This window comes from Peromyscus eremicus, chromosome 15 (genome assembly GCF_949786415.1).
Source record: "Peromyscus eremicus chromosome 15, PerEre_H2_v1, whole genome shotgun sequence".
Classification (NCBI taxonomy): Eukaryota; Metazoa; Chordata; class Mammalia; order Rodentia; family Cricetidae; genus Peromyscus; species Peromyscus eremicus.
The window spans coordinates 81,137,733-81,152,758 of NC_081431.1; the positions used below are offsets into that span (position 1 = coordinate 81,137,733).

Here is a 15,026-nt window from a genome sequence, read left to right on the forward strand (position 1 = left end):
AAATAAACCCTTCCTTCTCAAATTGCTTTTGGTTTCATGACTTATCACACCAACAAGAAAGAAATTAATATAGTAATATGATAGAGTCATATACTAATTCCTCTGTGTGATGAAAATAGATAACTCAGGAAGTTGGGCATGGTCCCGACTTTGGCTACTGTGGTAGTTTGAATGAGAATGGTTCCCAAAAGTTCATATATGTGATAATATTTTGTTTCTATTTTTAAGAAATAAAGCTTGCCTAAAGATCAGAGGGCAGAGCCAGCCACTAGTAAACCATAGAGGCCAGGCAATGGTGGCACACACCTTTAACTCCAGCAGTAGGGAGATGGAGACAGGAATATAAGGCACGTGGAGACAGGATCTCACACCATTCAGTCTGAGGATTCATAGAGACAGGATCTTGCCCCCCTTTTGGCTGAAGAGGTGGTGAGGTAAACGTGTGGCTGTGGCTTGCTCTTTTGTCTCTCTATCTTTCGGAATTTAACCGGATATCTGGCTCTGGTCTTTTATTATCAGACCTACTGGGATTTGTTCTACACATTTTTTTTTTTTTTTTATAACCACGCCTGACTGGCTTGTTTTATTGAAGGACATGGGGTAATAACAAGTGAAGACAGCTGGGACCCCAGGTTGGGAAGAATATCCTCCCCTCCCCGTATGCACCCACTGCCCCAAATAAAAAATAACCAGCTATAGGGGAGCAGCCGAGACAGTGACGGGGAGTTTGGGGAGGGCAGGGAAGGACATTCAAGGGCAGCAGTGAAGAGACCATGCGTGTGCTGAGGGGGCCCGAGGTGGCGCTGGATGAGTCTGTCTTCCTTGCAGGCATGTATAAATATAAAGATAAGCCTTTTTTTCCCCTCCCTCTGCCCAGTGCTGCTCTCCACCGTCCCAGCTCGCCTTTCCACATTGGCGAAGGAAGGGAAGAGGGGAAAAGCAAGTTATCACCGAATTGCGATGAGACCCACATCCATCAGCTTCTGGATCTTCTGTGCTATTACAGGGTTCTTTAAGTGTTCGCTCAGAGCCTGGGGGTCCTTCTGCATCTGCTCTAGAACGAGCCTCATGGCTGGGTCACTCATAATCTGCTGCACCTCGGGGTCAGCCGTGGCCCGCCGCTTCACATCCTCAGGACTGTCATGTCTGTTGTACTGTGCCATCATACAGTGCTGGTAACCATCTGCTGCCTCCTTACAGCTCGAGTCCAGGTCTAGCGCCTTCTGGTACACATCCATGGCTTTTGTATAGTCCTTCATGGCTTCCAGGACAGCTGCTGGAAGCTGTAACCCTTGATGAAGGTTGGCTCCAGCTGGATGCACTCCTCACAGTCCTTGAACGCCAGTTGAAATTCCAGGAGCTTGGTGTAGCAGGCAGCTCGGTTACTGTACAGTTTGGCATCTCTTGGGTTCCATTTAATGGCTTCTGTATAGTGCTTCATGGCCTGGGGGTAGTCCCCTTTCTGGAAGTATTCATTGCCCTTGTTCTTCTTCTCCAAAGCCAAGTCAGGGTTGATGTAGGCCAGCCGCTCCTGCTCCTTCAGGATTTTCTCTGCCTGCTGGCACTTCTTGAGCACGTCTGGGGTTCGGTGCTCTGCCAGAGACTTATTGTAGAAATGGATAGCATCCTTGTACTTTTCTTCTTTGAAGTAGGAATTGCCGATTTGGGCCTAAGCTTTGGCAATCTGTCGGTAGTCCTCTCGATTCTCTCGGCCCACTTCAATAGCCTGCTCACACAGATCCCGGCATTCGTTGTAGTCGCCTTTCTCGAAGTGCACAGCTGCTTGATTAGTTATGTAAGTCATATTAGTAGGGTCCAGTTCCTTGGCCCTGTCATAATGCTTCAAGGCCACATCAAAATCTTTCTTCTTGTAGGCATCATTTCCCATCTCTTTTTCTTTCAGTGCCTGTTTCTTATTCTCTGGAAGATCTTCCATTGGTTCTGGCTTGGCCTCCTTTTTGGGAGGAGGTGGGAGGGGGTTGCTGCCTCTTCCTCTTCCTCCATATTGCCTAGATCAACCCCAAGGAGGACACTGAGAGTAGTCATGATCCGTGGATCTTGTATTTTCGTGCCCAGGTCTGAAGGCTTGTTCCGTAGCTGTTCTATGAGTTCCTGGTAGGTAGGGTCACTGAGCAGTGTCCTTGTCCTAGGATCGTTCTCCAACTTCTGGTACAGATTAGGCAAGTTGAAAGGATTCATGAATTTCCTCTCTGCCAACCTGGCCTTCATGTTCCGCAAGCCCTCCTTAAGCTGGAGGTTATTTGCTTCATGTTTTAAAAACTCTTCATAGGTTCGTTTGGCTTCTTCAAACCGGTTTAGGAATTCAAGAGCTGCTGCTTTTCTTGAGTAAGCCTTGCCCCAGTCGGGCTTCAGGTCAACGTCTTACAGTCATCCTCATAGGCCTTCTAGTAGTCTCCTTTCTTGGTGTAGGCCGCAGAGCAATTGCTATAGAGCACATGGTTCTGGGGATCTAGTTTAATTGCCTCAGAGTAGCACTGTAAGGCATCATCAATGTTCCCAGCACTCAGGGCCTTACTGCCCTTCTCCTTTAGTTCATTCACCTGCTCCATAGCCTGGCCTGGAACTCCATTGAATCGAATTTGTCTGCTCCATGTTCCCAACCCTACACATACATTTGAATTATTGGTCCACAATTGCTGTAATTATTTGGGAAGAATTAGGAGGTGTATTCTTGTTGGAGGAGGTGTGTCACTGTGTGTATGGGGGGGTGAGCTTTGAGGGTTCAAAACCCTATATTTCTCAGTTAGCTTTCTCTGCCTTGTCATGTGGATCAGATGTGAGCTCTCAGCTACTGCATCATGCCTGCCTGCTTGCTGCCATGCTCCTCACAAGTATGGTCATGGACTCTTGACTCTCTGGAACCAGAAGCCCCAAATTAAATGCTTTCTTTTATAAGGTGCCTAGATCATGATTGTTTTTTTCCACAGCAATTGAAAAGTAACTAAAGCAAAGCCTAGTACATTCATTTGAGGCAGGTCTAAAGTTCATTAGTTCCATGGGAGACCTTACCTTTTTGGAGGAGGGAATGGAGAGTGTGTTGGGAAGGGGAGGCTGGAAGGCGCAGGAGGAGGGAAGAGAGGAGGATCTGTAGTTGGTATGTGAAACGAATTTTAAAAATTCTTAATAAAGAAAAAAAAGAAAAGAAAAGAAAAGTAACTAAGGCTGCTACCATCTACCCCCATCTTCCTGTTATGAATTTTCTCTAATACAGGCATGGAAGCTTCTGTTATTGTTACAACACTCCCACCCCAACATACACACATGTACACACACACACACACACACACACACACACACACACACAGAGAGAGAGAGAGAGAGAGAGAGAGAGAGAGAGAGAGAGAGAGAGAGAGAGAGAGAAAGCCTTTTATTCCTAAATTAAAAACCTTGTTAAGTCTCCCTTGAAAGTCTTAACTGCCCCATGAACTAGAGACTGACCATTTAAATGAAGCCTCATCACTGCAAACCATTGACTGAAAAAGTCCAATGCTTCCATCCCAGCTGGTCTGCTGGCACACGGGCACACAGCTTTCTTATCTTGCTTTTTATGTTGGATTTATTTTTCCTGAAATATTTCAGAGGCAGTCTCCTTTTTCCATACTTTGGTTTCATCAAAGTCAGTGCAGCTGAGGCAACTGAGCTGCAGGAGAGAAGCAGCCTGTGACTGGTGTGCCTGCACAGTCAACACAATTACTGCTTACGTCTGGCTTCCAGGACTTTTATCTTCATTGGGGAGACTTACAGAGCTAAATGCATATGTCTTTGTGGTCAAACGCTGAATTAGATTTAAAGACAGTCTACAGATGGGGAAATGATGAGGAATGATATTTTGACTCATGAGCTGTGCCATAGGAAATGAGCTAAGGAACTCATTGCTTCCCCTGTCTCTATCCTTCCCTGAACTACCCGATATATTCCACGTTTACACTCTGCTTGGAGACGTGAAGGCTTTCCTGCCAAGCAACTCATGTTGATCTCTCCTTTTTTTTTTTTTTTTTTTTGTTTTGGTTTTTCGAGACAGGGTTTCTCTGTGTAGCTTTGTGCCTTTTCCTGGAACTCACTTGGTAGCCCAGGCTGGCCTCGAACTCACAGAGATCCTCCTGGCTCTGCCTCCCGAGTGCTGGGATTAAAGGCGTGCGCCACCAACGCCCGGCTTGATCTCTCCTTCTATGAACATCAGCTAAGTTTTATAGTGTGTACCAAACAAGTTAGCACTTAAAGCTAATTAAAAGAGGTTAAATAAAATCACTTCTGCAAAAGTGCCTGCTGTGAATGGTACTAAACAGATGCATGGCACTATTACTGCCATTAATTAAATTAATTGTCTTTTGTGTGTTCATTTTTTCCTCCTCAGCTCTTTGGTGAGCTTTCAGCTGGAGGTTCCATGTCAGCCAATACATGAAAGTGGAGAGACACTAAATGGCTATGGATTTATTATAGGTGGAATTACTTGGTGAGCCAAAGTTATAGTGATCTTACTTCTTCTCACTGGTGTTTTCTCCTTGAAAATTCTCACTCATCTTCACAAAAGGAACAGTGCCAGAACCTATCCAGCTATATTTAAATAGCCAGAAATGAAATAGCTGTAATATGATGGATAAGTTTATGTCCAGGGAAATGATATTACTAATTAAATCGTGAAACATTAGGCAGGCTGTCAAGCACAGATATATTTAAAGACATAACAGCTCTTGCTTATTTTTAGTGTTTGCAGATTGAATGATTTGGGTGAAATTGTTTCTATTTGTCAGCCCGAGTCAAACGTACTCATGTCTATGGAAGTGACAAGGATAAGAGTCAGTCTGAAACAAGTCCAGACCGAAAAGGACAACCTCTCCCCACCCCACTTTGTCTCCAGACCTTCGGTGACTATGATCTTCATCCAATTTTAGAAACAACTTCAAAGGTTTTCATTTTCTAGGAGGAAAACTCAGGTTGAGGAGAGAGAAGGAAAAGACTGGAGAGATAGGCCTGTGATATAAAGCATGTTTGTCTTCTGATGGGTCCATGATACCTTCAGATTGCTGACTTCATCTTCTATATTTGGACATGAAAAACCAAAACAAAACAGAGAGAAACCAGAGTAAATAACTGTGCATAGAAAAATCACTTTTTCCAACAATACTTACTTACAAAAGACAAGATTTCATTTTAAAATATTTTATTAGTATACATTTTATATAATTAATTATCCACAATGATGGTTTTTGCTTTAACACATGCCATTTTTATACATGTCCACAATGTATTGTGATCACATTCACCCAAATGACCTTCTCTTGTCCACTGTGGCTTCTGATCACCTTCCTGTCCTCTTCTACTTTTATGTTTTTTGGGTGACCCAGTAAATTGCACTGAGGTTACTAACAGGAGCACAAGAAAGGAGATGTTTATAGGAGTGCGAGCTCCTCATTATTGGCTATACTACTAAAGTAAATGTCTATGTCTGGTCCAACAATCTTTAACTGTCTACAGACCATATGGAGGAATGGAAGCATCATATGAACATCTGCGCAGATGCAAGTGCTATAAGGCTGATTTCACTTCCAATGAGGTTCTTTTTCTCCCAGGATCTGAGTATCCTTCTATAAGTCCTCAACATATTAAGTAGATAAAATAGAATAGATAAAAGTCCAACCCACCCACTCCCAGAGGTGGTTACCTTTGTGAGTTAAATAATTTCAAAGACTAAATATCTGTAGCCACTGAAAAGTAAAGAGATCTGTAGGCTTGGAGTCAAGGCTATCTGTGGTCCCAGGCTAGGTCAGATGGAAAATTATGTGATCCTAAGCATCTCACCCAGAGGTATCTTCATCTATTTCCATAAAGTGAGATGATAATACCACTTTGCCAGTTAAACAATGATTGAATGGAGCTCATTTTTATCAGCCTACAAGAAAAGAAAAGGGGGGATGGTTAACTAGTAAAATATTTATTGTTCAAACATGAGGACCAGAGTTACGATTCCTAGCATATACATAAAAGTTAAGTATCACTGGTCTATAACCCCAGGAATGGGGAAAAAGATGCAGGAGGATCTTTGGAGCTCAATGATCAGGCAATTTAGCTGCACCCATGAGCTCCAGCTTCATTGGCACACACAAACAATAAAGTGGAGGACCCACACATCTGCTTCTGACCTTTATATGCATACACACACAAACAGGCACCCTGTAGCTAGAGTTTTTCTCTCCGGGTCCCACCAAGCCCCAGCAGTTCTGTTGCCCACTTATAAAATAAACATACAGATGCTTATATTATTTAAACTGCTCGGCCATTAGCTCAGGTCTACCATTGTCTAGCTCTTACTCTTATACTCAACCCATTTCTGTTAATCTATATGTCGCCATGTGTTCTGTGGCTTTACCTGCTGCCTTTACATGATGCTCCCTGGACAGTAGGCTGGCAATTTGATCCTGAGAGAACATTAGGCTTCTAAGACATTTCCATTTGGAAGTTTGTCTTCTTGGCACAAAATGACCTATTGGACAAAGAACTACCCTTTCCTGGACTGTGTGATCAATTGGACATACAGGACCAATAAGAAGGTGACCACTGAACTTTGCTTGGTGAAATGGTCCTTCAGGTTCCTGCTTTGCAGAGGAAACTGCCAGACATTTTACAGGACACAGAGAGAAATGACTGAGAGACTCTAGGTCTGTGACAGATGCCCCAACTTTACAAAGGAACATTAGGTGACTGTCCAGGCTACCAGCTGTCTCTGTCTACCCTACAAGACTCCTGAAAGTTGCTTGCATCCTTCTCCCATTTCTCAGGTAATAGTATATCCTTCTAGGGTCTTTGATGTAGTTGAAGAGTTACAATTTCCTCAATTATGATAAAAGATAAGTTAGATATAAAACCTTAGACTCACAAATATAAGATACATAGGATATCTTCTTTAATATTGTAACTGTAATTCTTGCTTGATAATTGTTTTGTTTTATGTAATTTTACTATGTTAAAGTTAAAACCTTCCTTTTGGAAAAAGAAGGAAAAGGGGAAGTGCTGTGGATGATTGATTGATAAATAAAACACTGATTGGCCAGTAGCCAGGCAGTACTAACAGAAAGGAGAATTGAGAGAATAGGAAGGCGGAGAGGAGGAGACATGAGCCTGCCATCCAGGGAGCATCATATAAAGGCAGCAGGTAAAGCCACGGAACACGTGGCGACATATAGATTAACAGAAATGGGCTGAGTATAAGAGCAAGAGCTAGACAATGGTAGGCCTGAGCTAATGGCCGAGCAGTTTAAACAATATAAGCATCTGTATGTTTATTTTATAAGTGGGCAACAGGACTGCTGGGGCTTGGTGGGACCTGGAGAGAAAAACTCTAGCTACAGCACCCCACACATACCATACACACACACACATACACACACACACACACACACACACACATACACACACCATGCACAGACAAGAAAAGGGGAGGCCAGTGTAATTCTAACTTTTTCAAAATTGTACTCATGTGTTCACTTATTCTCTGAAAAAAATTATCTAAGGACAATATATTGAGTATTTTAATGCACCGTGTGCGCCTCTCATTCTTCACAAATATTAGACTGAGCACAATAAAAGTACAGATTAAGATGAAAGGCCTGGGCACTTTGTTGATGCGTATTCAGGAAGTTTTAATTGAAGCTGAAAAACATGATTGCTTTTAAAATCTCTTTATCTTCCTTTGTGATTTTACCATCTGATCTTGGAGACAGAGGTACTTCTAGCTGACCTACCTTGCATGCCAAAGTACTGTCTGTCATTGTCCTTAATCCTGAAAGCAACAAATGAATCACAGGAAATTACATGCACAGAGAAAATGGTCTTTTGGCATTAAATCATGGCCTGGGACTTTATCTTCTTTACATATACATTGTTAACTTGCAAAATTCAAGGCCAGGAGCTATGATTGTAATTAGACATCAAAATCATTTTCCTCCTCTGATTTTTTTTCTGTCAACAAGGATTTGTGATTGAAATTACAAATTGCAAATGTATAATCAGAGTCTACCTATGGTTGTCTTTCAGTCAGTCCTTAGGGTTGGAGGAATTTTCTAACAATTGCTTTTGGTTTTTGTATGTATATGTAAATATGTGTGTGGCAGTTGTGGTGGTCAGCTCTCTCTCTCTCTCTCTCTCTCTCTCTCTCTCTCTCTCTCTCTCTCTCCCCCGTGTGTGTGTGTGTGTGTGTGTGTGTGTGTGTGTGTGTGTGCAACTGTTTTCATGTATCTGTGGTGTGTGGTAAATTTGGCTGACTTTAAAGCACTAATGATAACATGAGTGAAGAGGAAGGAAAATAAAATATCACACTCATTTTTTTCTTCTGGAGCCTATTTAGTTCTCAAGTAGAAGGTTGCCTTTCCAAGCCTCTGAGCCCACCTAACTCTTAAAACACACACACACACACACACACACACAAACACACACACACACACACACACATACACATTTTAGCATTTATACTTTATTTTGTATTATTCTTATAGATTTTGATATGGGTTTTCTCTCACCTAGCAGTTTACCATTACCCTCATAGACATTCTGTCTCTGCCACACCCAGTGCTGCACTGCAGCCTGGATAGAAATTCCAGTGCTATGCTGCTCACATTTTCTGTCACTATGAACAACCATCTGACAAAAAGTGGCTTTATAAAGGAGTGGCTTGTTTGGGATTACAGTTTAAGACGCTACAGTCCATCCACCATGGCAGGGAAGCCATGACCACAGGAACTGATCACATTTTGGTGCTCAGCTTATATTCTCCACCTTATTCTTGGATTCCCACCTATGAAATGATTCCACTAACATCTAAGGTGGGTCGTCCTACCTAAGTTAACTCGTCAAACAAAAAATCCCCCACCACACCAGTAATGTGTTTTCATGGTGATTCTAAATTGTCAAATTGACAGTCAAGCTTAACATGTTAACTTGTGGTAACAACTCTGACCAAATCAGTACAACAAATATGCATCAATTATGATGACTTGCAGTGCTCTCCTTCCTCGTTGCATGATGTCATATGATATCAATTTCCAGAGGTACAAAACTTCTGTTCCACAAACATTGGTAGTGGCAGGCATTTTTGGAGTTTAATTTTTAAAAAATTCTGAAAGCTAGAATATTCTACCTGACTAATTTGCTGTATATGTGAGCAGTTATGCTTCAGTAGGTGTATCACTGGCATGAGAACATTTGCTGACTGGGGCTACAGAAGTGCCTCTGATGGAAGGGGGTGCAATTCTATTTGTATTCTCTCAGGTTAATGGGGCCTCACAGTTCTTATTCATAACTTGGGTTAACATAGCAAACTTTTGCATCACAGCCATCCTGTTATGGGACTTTTGAACCCAGTGCTCTAAAAGGCCACACTCAGAAAGGGAGACACCCCAGTATTCATCCTCTCAGAGAGTGTCCTGAGAAGTCCCCCTCCAGGACCAAATTATGACAAAAATCCCATATTTCTAACCCCATTTGTAAATGAGGAAATGGACAATTGGAAGGGCTAAAAGGCACCACGTTAGGTACTGAGAAGGATGCCTACACAAAGATGTGAACTCAAGTTTGCATGATTCCTAATCTGAGATACAGGCTCAGTTTTTCTTCTACAGGCTCAGAATACCCTGATGCATCATTGACGGGGATACTAAATCTGAGGGTGATCTCAGGATTCCTTTAGCTCTGGTGGCTTCACAAAGATTTGGTTCAAGTATCTGTTAACAAATGGCTAGAAGGCATTGAAGTTGTTTTTCTCTTGAATAAAGTACATTGTTTCTGTGCAAGGGCTGAATGAAAGGCATTTGAAAGACAGAAAAAGCCTCATAGGTATATATGATCATCATCTTTACTTATATACTTTCCTGTCCACTACTACGTACTGGTAACTGAACAGATCATCCAGATCTTCCCATAATTCCATGATACAAATAGAATCAATGTTATTAGCCCCATTTTCCAGATAAGCAACTTGGTGAATAATTGATAATTATTAATATTGATTCTGGGGCTACACAATAGTCATGCTATATGAGCATTCAATAACTTCAAGTGCAGCCATATTTGTGCCAATGCAAAATACTTTATTAAGCTTGTATTTGACTATTGCTCTTTTTATGTTGGGCATCCAGCTAAGAACCATCTCAATTTTATCTCCAATAAATTGGAGGTATAATTTGGCCTGATACCTACATGAGCCTGAGGACCCATGTTAAATCATGTATGTTAACTTGTTAGATACAGTTCACCAGCGAGTGTTCATTGCAGAAAGATTGATCTCGGCATCAAAGTAAACCACCCAACTCTGGCACTGAAGTCTTCCTTTTCAACTGCATCTCCATGTCTGTTTCCCTCTTTAATTCCTTAATAACAATGTCAGTAACTCAATATTGATGGCAATGGTAATAGGGGAATAATAGTTTACAAAGCTTTTTGTATATTTGCTCAACAAAGTCTCCCTGGTGAACAGAGTACTCCAGGTATCTGAGGATCTCTGCTCACTTTGTGACCCTTCTGACCCCAACATTGACTTTTCATGAAATTCCTGAAACATTGGCTATTCCCTGTAATTACAAATCAGAAGCACATCTTGGCTGTGTCATTTACTGAATACCCTAGCACCGTAAGTGGCACACAGTGAAGACCAGACACACTCTGGAGCGAATGAATTTGTAAATGTAGCAGTGCACTGCACCTGCTAAGAGGCAGCGCTTCTGTCCTCTCTGTAAAGCAAGTGGGATATGCTGGGTACTGATGCAGCTGAAGTAGTGGCCTCATTCACTGGCCTTTAATTGCTGTTCTTTCCTGCAACATTACCAGTGTAATGTGCTGGTTCTTCCTACATGTCATTCTGACACACTTTGCAGATGTACATAGAACCTAATCTGGTTTTACTCATTTGTAAAGGCCAAAGTTGGGACAGTGCCAACCACTGACTGTTGTTACAGTGGGTTCATTCCCCTGGCCATTAGTGGCCTAATTCTACTCTCACCATCTTCTCGGCATAAAAACAAACCAGAGAAGCTACCCAGAGGAGTAGACTGTCTCCAGTAAAGGAAAAGAAGGGTGATACAATTAAGAAATGCTCTCCAAACTAATGAGTTCAAGGAAAAGCAAAAAGAAAGATAAAATCTTTTTGCTGTTTGTATTAGTGAACTTAGATTCTAAATGGAAAATATGTGGTTTGTTAACAAAAATTAGTTTAGAAAGAGCAGCACCATGGCTCCTGTTTATGGCAATCTCTTCTTCGGAAGACAGCTGTTAGTGAAGGGCCCCAGCAAGGCATTGGGTATGATTCATTTTCCATCTCATACAATCTATACAGCCTGCTTTTAGTCTATGCAACACACTATCTAGTAAAAAAAAAAATTGTGCGTGGTCCTGGGATAACTAAATAACAACCACGAAAGTATAAGTATTGCTAATGATCATACCCCATGAATCTTTAGATATACTTGCTAGTATATTTCCTTGTCTGTGAAAACACTAGTCCTCATTAAGCCCTAGATTTAATCCTTCTTAAACTACTTAAACTACATGCTTTCCTGAGAAACATTGTCCTGGGACTAGAGAGATGGCTTCGGAGATTGTCATGTAAATAGGAGGACCGAGTTTTGATTCCTAGAACCCACAATTAAACCGGGTACAGTGGCACACAACTACAATCACAATACTTCTGAGTCAAGATTGAGGTGGAGACAGGAGAATCCCCAGAATTCTTGAGGCCAACTAACCTGGCATATACAACACATTGGGAAACAACAGAAGGCCCTCCATCAACCAAGAAGGATGTCCAACCAACAGCTAGGGTTGTCTCCTGATACCCACACTTGCATAGTGGGATGTGCTGACACATATAACAAATATACATGAGCATGCACACACACACACACACACACACACACACACACACACACACACACACACACTTTTAAAAAAGAAAATACCAGGCCATGGAAATGCCACTGAACTCTATAATCAGACAACCTAGGATTAAGAATGTGATTTTTACTTCTTCCTGGTAGTGTGACCTATTTTATGTCAGAATATTGGCCATATAACTTGTTTAATTAGAATAAAAATATCTACTCTATAGATTTCTTGTAGCATTAAAATGAAAAGGACAGAGGTTGTCATGCTGAGTGTTCCTGCTCTGTATTACTTCCCATCCATTTCCCCAGGATTGAGGCATTTATAGAAAGATAAGGGTTAGACATTCTCGAACTGTAAACACTCCTATGTCTGCATCACTTAACAACTGGCCAAGAGTTTCACTTTTTATGAAGTCCTACAACTTGCAGTGTTTCTGAGAATTTGTATTTGCTGAAAAGCTTTTCTCTCCACCTAGCTCTAGAGGAAGGCCTGTTTCATGCTCAGACATCAATGTGAGCTTGAACCTTAGATGCCCCTTGTACCTCAAGCACATGGCAACTGGGACCCCTGTCTGTCTCACACTTTATTTTTATTTGGTTCTGGGCACTGAACCCAAAGCTCTTCACATGGGAATCCATCCCAGTCCTCTTATGCTCCTTTGAGCCTCACTCTTACAAAACAGAATGCAGCCTGAGGCCCTCTTTCCTCCTCGTTTTGATTGAAGAGAGACATAAGGATGACCAGGTCTCTAGCCTGCTGCTAGCAACTTAACTCACCAAAAGTATATCAGTGCCCCTCAAGGTGCAAACATTTCCTTTATGAACTTGTCTCATCTGCTTTTCCTGTTGCCACAGCTACCATATGTCAACATTGACAATACCTACACATTCATCCTCAGTCAGCCACCACCTTTCCTTATACTTTGGTTAAACAAAGATTTTGATTAGCTTCATTCATTTCTTTGAATGCTCTTATTTCTACTCTGTTTGTATGGACTGAGGTACTGAATTTTCTTTCTTATTTTTACTGCCCTTTATCATTGAAACATTGTTTATTCATTGATATGACAAATGTAACATCTTCCCAAAAGACTTTTAATTTTATATAGAGAGTGGTTATCAAAATACTGATTTTTAAAATTTGTATAAAAATGGTGAATTTTTGTGACATTTTCATACATGCATATCATGTTCTTTACCCATATTTACTCTCTTGTTACTCACATTTTTCTTAACCTAGTTCCTCTTTCCCTCCTAAGTATTACATATTATTCTCTATGGGAGTGAGATAAATAGATAGGTGATAGATATATTGATAGATAAATAGATGAGAGATAGACAGATAGATACAGATGGATATAGGTGGATGTATAATAGGTAAACGGGTAGATGATAGAGTCCCTGTGTATGAGATCAAATTTGGCTGGCTTATTTATATAGCATGATGATCTCCAATATCATCCATTTCCTACAAGTGACATAGCTTTGTTCTCTAAAGACTTAAGATGGCCTTGATCTTTGTTCATCATGCCAGTCTCTGACCTCTTACACAATGGACTATTGCAACGACAATGAGCCCTAAATGTCACCAACTACTCAACAGAGGAAGAAAATGACAAGTTTTAAAGCTGTACCAAGCAGGCAATCTAGGGCAAGCTGTTTCCATTCCTAAAAGCAGAGATGCCCAGTTTTTGACTAAATATAGTTCTCATTTTTCCTCTCAGAGCATGACCTTGTCGTGTAATCATCTGACTCCGTCAAAGACAGGGGGTCATGCTTTTCCCATTATATAAATCCCAGAGCTGTAGCTGAATCAGAGAAAGCTGAACAATGGCCCTGGGACCTCATGTGTTTCTGCAGCCAAAGGTTATAAGAATTAGAAGAGAAAGTCACAATAGTGTGGGGAAAATGAGAAATCTGGCATTATCTCAACTAAGGGTATGTGTGAGAGAGACTCTAACACACAAACTTTATACTGGAACTTGCTGGCAAAAACTTCCCTAAAAATTGCTTGGATTATTTGTTGTGTCATCGAGCAGTGCCCCTTCATCAGGAATCATCTATCTATTGCAAACAGCATGTGTTTTCTTTCTCCTGAGTGTGTGTGTTCATGTTTACTTGTGTACAAGTGAAGATGTACACATGTGTACATACATGTGGAGGCGAAAGGACAGTCTTGGCTCTAGCTAACATTCATCAGATGCTGTCCACGTTCTTTGTAGACCCAGGGTTTCCACTTGGACTTGAAGTTCAGGGATTTGGCTAAACTGGTTTGTCACTGAGGCCCAGTCACCCTCTTCTCACCACCTCCTCAGCACAGAGATTAGAGGTGGATATAACCATGTCCAGCTTCTTATGTGGCTTCTGGGGATAGAATTTATGTCCTTGTGTTTTCACAGCAGGGTCTTTACCAACCAATCCATCTTTCCAGACCCTCAATGTTGTTTCTTAAACACAATCTTCTTTGCATGTGCTATGTTGCTAAGCAATTTCTTCCGAGAAAATGCATGATCCGGGGGATAGTATACAGCAAGGGCTATCATCCTGGTTCTTCCATAGCAGAAGGTAAAGAGGTAACAAGCAGATAGAGAAAGCAGGAGAGGCCAAATTGTGCTCATTAAAGGACTCCAGTCCTGTGGTAATGATGGCAACAATCCATCATGAGGAAGCTGCCATAACAACCCTACCATCTCCCATTAGGCCCAACTGGAGATGGATTTCCCAACACATAAGCCTTGTTGAGAAAATACCAACAAAGTATTTCAACTCTGAAAGCTGTGCTAAAACAGATTTTGAGTGTATTTATACTGATTTAGTAGTTTAGAACCAAATTTCAGGAGGAAGTACAATTTCTGAGAAAAATTTTATTCCTCCAGACTCATGTACAGGTCATATACAAGGCACCACTGACTCAGGGGTTTAATAGAAGAAAAATGGAGTTAAAACCATTCTCTAATACTCTCTAATTTTAATGAGCTAAGCTTTCCTATGGAGAAGATAAGGCATGCATATAAAAACAGTGCTGGAGAAGGAACAGGGGAGGTAGCTGCTCAGTCAGAAAAGCATTCGCCCCATAAGCAGGAGAACCAGAATTTGGATCACCAGAGCTAATGTAAAAAGTCTCGTGTGGTGGTGTAG

At 41.4% G+C, this 15,026-nt stretch overlaps 1 protein-coding gene and 1 pseudogene across 3 annotated transcripts in view; one reads left to right on the plus strand and one right to left on the minus strand.

Moving 5' to 3' along the window:
• Nucleotides 1-15,026, plus strand: part of LOC131925151 (contactin-associated protein like 5-1-like) — an 898,625-nt gene that overhangs the window by 88,872 nt on the left and 794,727 nt on the right. The gene's annotated exons all lie outside the window — the stretch shown is intronic.
• On the minus strand, nucleotides 551-2,582 carry LOC131925153 (stress-induced-phosphoprotein 1-like; annotated as a pseudogene).